General features: G+C 42.1%; 1 pseudogene; it reads left to right on the top strand.

Moving 5' to 3' along the window:
* Positions 1 to 6429: 6429 nt before the first annotated feature.
* LOC120550784 lies at positions 6430 to 8241 on the top strand (annotated as a pseudogene).
* The last annotated feature ends 502 nt before the right edge of the window (positions 8242 to 8743 follow it).

Genomic DNA, 8743 nt, shown 5'->3' with positions numbered 1-8743 from the left:
AAAAGCAATATAGCGCTTGTGTTCATGAGGATGTTCGGCTGTGGTTACCTGCGCCACTCTGCCTTCCGCCTCGTGGCTGCGGCCCAACCACAACCGTGAGGATGTCTTTTTCTGTCCGTCTATTTCTCTTTCTGTCTTTCTTTTTAGATACAGGAAACAACAACAGTCCGAGAGGTGAACAGGTGCAATTGCAGAGGCAGCAGATAGTCTCAGCATTATAGGTGCCTTAAGACATGTGTCCAGCCTGGAGGAGAAGGACTCCGTTGTCCAGTCAGCTGCAGACCTCTTCGTCAATGGAAGATTAGCGACTGCCCTGGACCAGTAAGTGCCTCACCTGTCTTATCTGTCCGAAAAATCATTGTCCCAGGACGCCCAGGACGATTCACACATTATGTCACATGTTTTTATAGGTTTGCTGAGGGGTTAAAAACCCTTGGGTTACCGGAGGAGCTGAGGAAGAATCCGGCAGTGTTCTACAACATGTTTGTCAGTGAGGAGAGTCCAGTACTGGCGAAGGACCTATGCACTTTATTTGACGTGGACTTCTCTGTGCAGGGCAGCAACAGGAGAGACCGAGAAAACCCGGCAATATGCTTCTGGCGTGACTGATTAATTGATATTGAAGGTATACTATTTATCGTTAACACTGTTAACACTTCGTACATTTTTCCAATGTACGAAGTGTTAACCACAGGTAACGCTTCTTTAAGTAGCCTTGTTGGGATGGGGTCTAATAGACAGGTAGATGGCTTTGCTGAAGAGACCTTTAACATTAATTGTTGAGGGTTTATAGAATAAAAGCAGTTTAAGTATATGTCAGGTCTAGTCGTTGTTTCTAGTCATTTAAAAGTGAACCGTTAGAGGCTGAGGGCAAGAGGTGATGAATAGTATCTCTAATTGTTTTTATTTTATCATTAAAGAAGCTCATGAAGTCATCACTACTCAGAGCTATCGGAATAGAAGGCTCAGTAGAGCTGTGACTATCTGTCAGCCTGGCTACAGTGCTGAAAAGAAACTTTGGGTTGTTCTTATTTTCTTCTATCAGTGATGAATAATAGTCTGATCTGGCCTTTCTTCGGGGCCTTCCTATAGGTTATCAGACTCTCTTGCCAATCTAAACGAGATTCTTCCAGTTTGGAACGCCATTTACTTTCAAGTTTTCGCAAGATTTGCCTCAATTCACGAGTTTGGGAGTTATACCAAGGTGCTAGTTTCTTTTGCTTCATCGTCTTCTTTTTGAGGGGAGCAACAGAGTCTAAAGTACCATCTACACAATTATCAATTTGAGAGGGACTAAAGTTAACATAAAGGTCCTCTGTTTTATTAAAGCACGGTAATGAGTTTAGTGCTGATGGAATAGCTTCCTTAAATTTAGCTATAGAACTGTCAGATAGGCATCTAGTGTAGAAGCTTTTATCTAATTTTGTATAATCGGGTATTAAGAATTCGAAAGTTATTAAGAAGTGGTCTGTTAGACTATTTTTGCGGGAATACTATTACATCTTCAATTTTGATGACATATGCCAGCACAAGGTCGAGGGTGTGGTTAAAACAGTGCGTGGCCTCATGCACACTCTGACTGAAACCAATTGAATCCAGTAGTGAATTGAAAGCAGTACTAAGGCTATTGCTGTCAACGTCCACATGGATAATAAAATCACCTACAATAAGTACTTTGTCTGATCTAAGGACTACACATGATAAAAACTCTGAGAATTCCGATAGAAATTCAGAATATGGACCTTGTACTCGGTAGACAACAACAAATATAATTGGCTGTACTTTTTTCCATGTTGGATGTTGAAGATTAAGAACAAAGCTTTCAAAAGAGTTATAATTTAGTTTAGGTTTAGGATTAATTAACAAGCTTGAATCAAATATGGCCGCAACTCCCCCTCCTTGGCCTGAGCCTCTAGGAATTTGAGTATTAATATGACTGGGAGGAGTCGCTTCATTTAGACTAACATTCTTCATGGCCCAGCCAAGTTTCAGTAAGACAAAATAAATCAATTTTATTATCTGATATCAAATCGTTTACCAGTACTGCTTTAGAAAACAGAGATCTAATATTTAATAGTCCACATCTAATTTTCCTATTTTGTTCTATCGTTGCAGTGGTAGTTTTAATTCCGATTAGGTTGTTAAGTATTGCCCCTCTTTTGGTTACCTTTGATTTAACTGATCTGAGTTGAGGAACAGACACTGTCCCATTTTTTGGGACAGGCTGTGGCTGACGTGAACTGGATGCTAAATTGAGTATGTTTGCAGTCAACTTCTTATTGCTTAGGGGATTCACCACTTTGTATGGTCTATTGTTGTTTATAACTGGAATAGTACTAGTACTAAATGTTACCCTGCAAAAAACATTTTCAGATTCATCCACTTGTAAAGTGCCATTAGGATCAATACCTGGGGGGCATGAATCTGTGATATTTTCAACAGAATGTCATTAACTTTCAGTGTGGTCGTTATGTTTTCAGATAGCAGCCTGGCTCCATGTCGGTTTGGGTGGAGACCATCATGCTTCAGCAGGCTGGGCCTTTCCCAGAACAAGTTGAAGTTGTCGACATAGGGAATGCTCAGGGAAGTGCAGAGTGGTTCCAGCCAGGTGTGGAGCCAGAACAGTCTGGACCATCTCTCAGCACCCTTCCTGTAGGTAGGTAGAGGCCCAGAGATAACGATCCGTTTTCCTGTGCCCATCAGGGTGGTGATGAGAGTGGTGAATTCTCTCCGGAATGCTGTCGACCGTCCCTCTCTGATGTCGTTTGTGCCCACATGCACGATGATGTTGTCGACCTTGGCGTGGCGGGCGAGGATGCTTGGAAGTTTGTGCTAGATGTCACGGACCTTGGCACCAGGGAAGCAGTAGACCTTGGAGGGACCGCTAGGTGAAGGGGGAATGTAGAGGTCCCTGACCATGGAACTTCCGATGAACAGCGGAACAGGAAGTTGTTGAGTCCGAGTGGGGGCAGGATTGAGGGCGCGCCGACTGTGTGGATGGACCAGGATGAGCTGTGCGGGGATGTGGCAGAGAAGGGTTTCCACAGAGCAGAGGGAACTCATCGTTCATCAGAATGGTGTAGCGATTTTCCAGTCGTAGAGATTGGGCTGGCCCTGAGCGTTGTCCTGACCGCCTGCTGTGGTGCTTGCTTATACGCCATGGCTCAGGCTGGTGTGGAGCGGAGCTGGTAAGCAGAGCTGGCGTGGTTCTCGGCAGAAGCCATTGAGTTTAATTCAACATTTAAATCTCATTCATACTAATTTGACGCTTTTCCACTTTTTCTACGAATCGTAACACAATGGGAGTAGTAGGAACAATAAAAATATTGTCAGTCAACAATACTAAAAAAAAATAAGACAATAAAACACAACACCAACAGTGCTGTTAGCTACTGCCAATGTCTGGACTGTCACCCACAAATCTAGCACACCTGGCATTAGCTCCATCAGCTGCACCACCCATACCGCATTATTTTGTTTCAAATATTTTTATTATGAAGCATAAGAAAAACAGTAATAAAGTTGTTGTGGAACGGAAATCCTGCTTCTTTTACTGAACCAAAAGACAAACCGTACAAAGCCGTAAAGTCCCAGCATTACACGAATAACACCAACAGACAGACAAAATAAAACAGAGGTATACAAGTAATTGAAAACAATAACAGCCACACAAAAAAATTACATAATAAAATAAATAAAATAAAAAATAAATCAGGAGCAACTTGACAGTGCCCACCCACCCCTTCCCACCCCAATGTAGTGCTACTTAGATGCGCTAAAGACTAATGCCTGCGTAGTGAATCATAACTGTTCATCTTTCCCATAAATGATATCGTCAGTCTCCAGATCTTTTCAAACTCCTCCAGCCTTTCACTAAGGATATAACGAATCCTTTCCAGGTAGAGGGTATCAGTCAGTGTCACAATCCAAACTTTAAAATTCGGTACCTCTTCATCTTTCCAGAGCAAAAGAATAAGTTTCTTTGCGCAGAGGAGGCCATATGACAGGAGATGGAGCTGTAGTTTTTTTTAGAGTGTTCTGATGCACCCAGTATAACCCAAAGTGGATCTGGTCTTATTTGAACTTTAAAAACCTGTGAATAGAACAAAAATATTGCCACCCAGAATTCCTGTAGCTTAGGGCATAGTGCATAACTATGTAGAAAATCTGCATCCGCTTGGTTACACTTTTCACAAATTGGGGAAACATCTGAGAAGATTTTATTTAACTTCACCTTTGAATAATGTAACCTGTGCAAAATTTTGAACTGGATCAAACAGTGTCTGGCATTAAGGGAGCACATATTAACGTATTTCAGACCTTTGTCTGCAGGTGTCCTCTGCTATTCCCATCTCTAATTCTTTTTCCCAGTCCTTTTTTATACCCTCCATATTCACTTGCTCATGTTCTTGTAACACATAAATTGCATGTTTTTCTACTATACAGTCTCTGAGACATTGGTCCAACTTATTAAGTGTTGAAGTCTCAAAATTGTCCAGATGAGTCTTCACAAAATGTCTGATCTGTAGGTACATAAAGAAATCTTTGACAGTCCATATGAAAATAAATGACGGATTTGCTGATACAGCTAGTGTAAAGGATAGAGCTCTAAGCTTGAAATGTTTTGCTATTTGCTTCCAGATCTGAATGGTGCTATGAATAATTGGATTATAATTAACAGACCATCTTAACCACGTTTATTCTGCCTATCAAAGATATTGGGAGTGTTTTGCACAGGCATCAGCTCGCTTTTCCCCCAGTTTATCCTATATCCCGAGAAGGAACTAAACAGTTCAATCGTCTCCAATAGAACCGTCATAGAAGTCCGTGGCCTAGTTATATACATCAAAATATTGATATTATAGCGATATTTTGTTTGAAGTGTATTCCATGTCGTAACCATGAATCTCTCTGACTTGACGAGTGTTAGCTCTAAGTGGAGCGATGCTATAGCCTCCAGCATGTCGTTGTTGTCTGCTCTCCAGGAGGCCCCTCCAGTATTTGCTTCTGTAGTCAACCCTGAGGCTTCACTTGGGCCTGCTTCATCGTTCAAGTCCACCTTCGCATTGATCTTTTTCTGCATTTTCCACGGTCTTCTTTTCTCTCTGAGGGATTAGGTTATATTTTGATCATTTTCTCAAGTTGTCATTCGCGTGATTTTGTCGAAATTAAGTTTTAAACTTAAAATCTGACGGAGCTACCGGTGAGTGCGTCCTACTCGACAGCGCCCCCCTCATACCGCCTTATTTTAACAGAAAATATTACTTCACCCTCTGAGGACAAAAGACGCATTGGCGCGTCCAAGAAATGTTTAACAAAACTCTTACTCAAAAAGCGATATTACAAAATGTAATTTTAGACATTTCTTTACTATTTTATTCATATATAACTTTTGTGAACCCAATACTTTTTTTAAATTCATTTCAAGCACCAAAACAATTACGTTTAGGTTTGCTTTCACAAGAGATTTGAGAAATATTTACGCTTTACGGCCAAATTAACTCTTCACACATTGATCTGGAACAATTCTGAGCATCACTATACAGAAAGCTGAGTTTGTTCTGAACATTTTGATATGAAACACATGGGTATCAGTTATATGCAAATACCCTTAAAAGGAGAATTCAAGAAGATATGTAGAAATGCCCTCAGAACTCAGAGGGTTAAAGCTGTTGAAACTAAAAATGTCTTTCTGTCCTGGATAATATATGCAACCAATAAACTTTTGTCTCTGGGTTTGGAATTGGACTATACCTGAGTTTGCAAAATACTGACAATTGCAATACAGTAAGCCTGATATTTCATCTTTAGATCAGAAATGTGTTGGATTGCATTGTGTACAAATGTCTGTTGTTGCCGAGTGAGGATAAGTTGAGTTGGCTCTACATTAACAGCTGGGAACTCTTCCTCATCAAGTGTAGGCAGTGTTTGAATTCCATACTGCGCTGGGATGGCATCAATGTTTTGGTCGCTGTAGGGATTTTCCCCAAACACATTGTTGACAGCTGTGCGGTCTGTTGTAATGTTTTTGAGCATGCCCTCTGTCCAGAGTTGAGTTGGTGTGCAATTATTTACTGTTCGCAACAGATGGAGGTTCCAGGCTTGTCTAAACTGCTCCAGTCTTTTTAGAATCTCAGGAAAATAAACAATATGCAGTGAAAGTCTGTGGACATCGTCATCTGGGTTTAGAACCTCTGAATCCTCTAAGGCACGTGTCAAACTCAAGGCCCGCGGGCCACATCCGGCCCGCGAATTAATTATCTTTGGCCCGCATGACAAAATGTATTTACTATTAGAGCTGGCCCGCCGGTATATCGCACGCACCACCATAATAGTACAAATCTCACAATGCACTTGCCGTGCGTCGGCACGTCAATCACAGGCCCGCGAAAGCGTGCCCCAATCGTCAACTAACCCTCTCCCCTAAAAATGTCTAAACGAAAGGTGGACTTTGAAAACAGGGGTTTTCAAGACAGGTGGGAGGCACAGTATATGTTCGCGCATGTAAAGGACAAAGCTGTGTGTCTCCTGTGCGGAGACAGTGTGTCTGTAATGAAAGAATACAACATAAGAAGACACTATGAAACGAAGAACCACGACAAATACAAGCATCTGGACATGACACAAAGGCTACAGAAGGTAGAAGAGTTAAAAAGAAGTCTGGTGTCACAGCAGACTATGTTCACTAAAGCCAAATCACAAAGCGAGGCTGCTGTTAAGGACAGTTTTATTGTGGCAGCAGAGGTTGCAAAATCAGCCCGGCCCTTTACCGAGGGGGAATTTGTCAAAAACTGCATGATTAAAGTTTGCGACGCCGTGTGCCCAGAAAAAAGGCAAGCATTTTTAAATGTGAGCCTGAGCCGAAACACTGTTGCTGACCGTGTGCGTCACCTTGCTGCCAATCTCCAACAACAGCTTGTGAGAAAGGGAAAAGATTTCATCGCATACTCCCTTGCTGTGGATGAGAGCACCGACACTTCTGATACTGCCCAGCTGTCAATTTTCATCCGTGGAGTGGACTCAAGCCTGTGCGTAACAGAAGAGTTTTTGGGATTACACTCAATGCATGGCACAACTTTGGGGAAAGATCTCTTTGAAGACGTGTCCAGATGTGTAGATAAAATGGGGTTGCCGTGGGATAAACTTGTGGGACTGAAAACAGATGGAGCGCCTGCGATGTGCGGTCAAAAAAGTGGATTGGTGGGGAGGATCCGAGAAAAGGTGCAGGAGGAAAACGTCACAGGTGAGCTGACAGCTTATCACTGCATCATACACCAGGAATCCTTGTGTGGCAAAGCCTTGAAAATGGAACATGTGATGAGCATCATAACACGAGCGGTTAACTTTATCAGAGTCAAAGGTTTAAATCACCGCCAGTTCAAGTCTTTTCTGGCGGAGTTAAGTTCAGAATATGGTGACTTGCCCTATCACACAGAGGTGCGATGGCTAAGCCAGGGAAAGGTGCTGGAAAGATTTTTCGAGTTGCGTGAGGAGATCTGTGAGTTCATGGAAAGCAAAGGGAAAGACACAACAGAGCTCCGAAATAAAAAGTTTCTGTGTGAAGTGGCGTTTCTGTGTGACATCATGAGCCACCTGAATGCGCTCAACCTGCAGCTTCAGGGGCGGGGCCGTGTCATCACTGACATGTACGCTACAGTGAGGGCTTTTAAAACCAAGCTGCGCCTGTGGGAGACGCAGACGCTGCAGGAAAACTTGAGCTATTTTCCGCACTGCCAAACAATGAAAGAGCAGGTCGCTGCCACCATTTTCCCAACTACACAGTTTGCTGAAAAACTCGGCATACTTGGTGCTGACTTCACACAGCGATTTGCCGATTTTGAAGCCCAAAAAAGCAGGTTTGAACTGCTCAGTAATCCATTTACAGCCGACGTGGAAAGCGCATGATCAAACCTCCAAATGGAGCTGATTGAGCTCCAATGTAGTGACACACTGAAGGCAAAATACGAGTCTGTGGGTGCTGCAGAATTTCCACGTTTCATCCCCGATACAATGCCCCAGCTGCGCTCCCAGGCTGCTCAAACGCTATCTATGTTTGGCAGCACATACTTGTGTGAACAACTCTTCTCTTTGATGAAGATAAACAAAACTTCACACAAGAGTCGTCTTATTGATGAACACCTTCACTCAATCCTGAGGATTTCCTCAGCTCAGAGCCTGACCCCAGACATTGATGAACTTGTATCCAAGATGAGAAACCAAGCATCTGGCTCAGACCAGTGAGCATTTTCATTTCATTTTCAGTTTTTAATGCGGTTTCATTTTTTGCATTTGTTTTTGGAAGTAAATAACTTTTGGCTGTTGTTTGCCTGTAGAAAATGTTTTCACTTGAAATTACTCTGGAAAAACTGCAGATAGAGCCATAAGAAATTTGTGAAACTGATTTTATTTATTTATTATTTTTATTTATTTTATTTCCTAATTAATGTTGTTTTATAGGCAGTAATATATAGGCCTTTTTGGTTTCAGGTTCAATATGTGCAATAAGGTTGTTTCAATAAGTTTTCAATAAACGTTGAACCCGTCCGGCCCTTGACTTATAGCAATTTTTTTTATCTCGGCCCACTGTGTATTTGAGTTTGACACCCCTGCTCTAAGGAGTAAAATATAAGGTAAAAGTGCTGCAACACATGCAAAAATACATCATGCCAAAGACGTTCAATTCTCTGATTGTGAACCGATTGTCCAGTTATGAAACCTCTGTGTTCAAGTCCTTGAACTAGAT

Source organism: Perca fluviatilis, chromosome 21, assembly GCF_010015445.1.
Source record: "Perca fluviatilis chromosome 21, GENO_Pfluv_1.0, whole genome shotgun sequence".
Taxonomy (NCBI): domain Eukaryota; kingdom Metazoa; phylum Chordata; class Actinopteri; order Perciformes; family Percidae; genus Perca; species Perca fluviatilis.
Note: the sequence above shows the minus strand (reverse complement) of the source record. Positions and strands in the feature narration are given on the sequence as shown.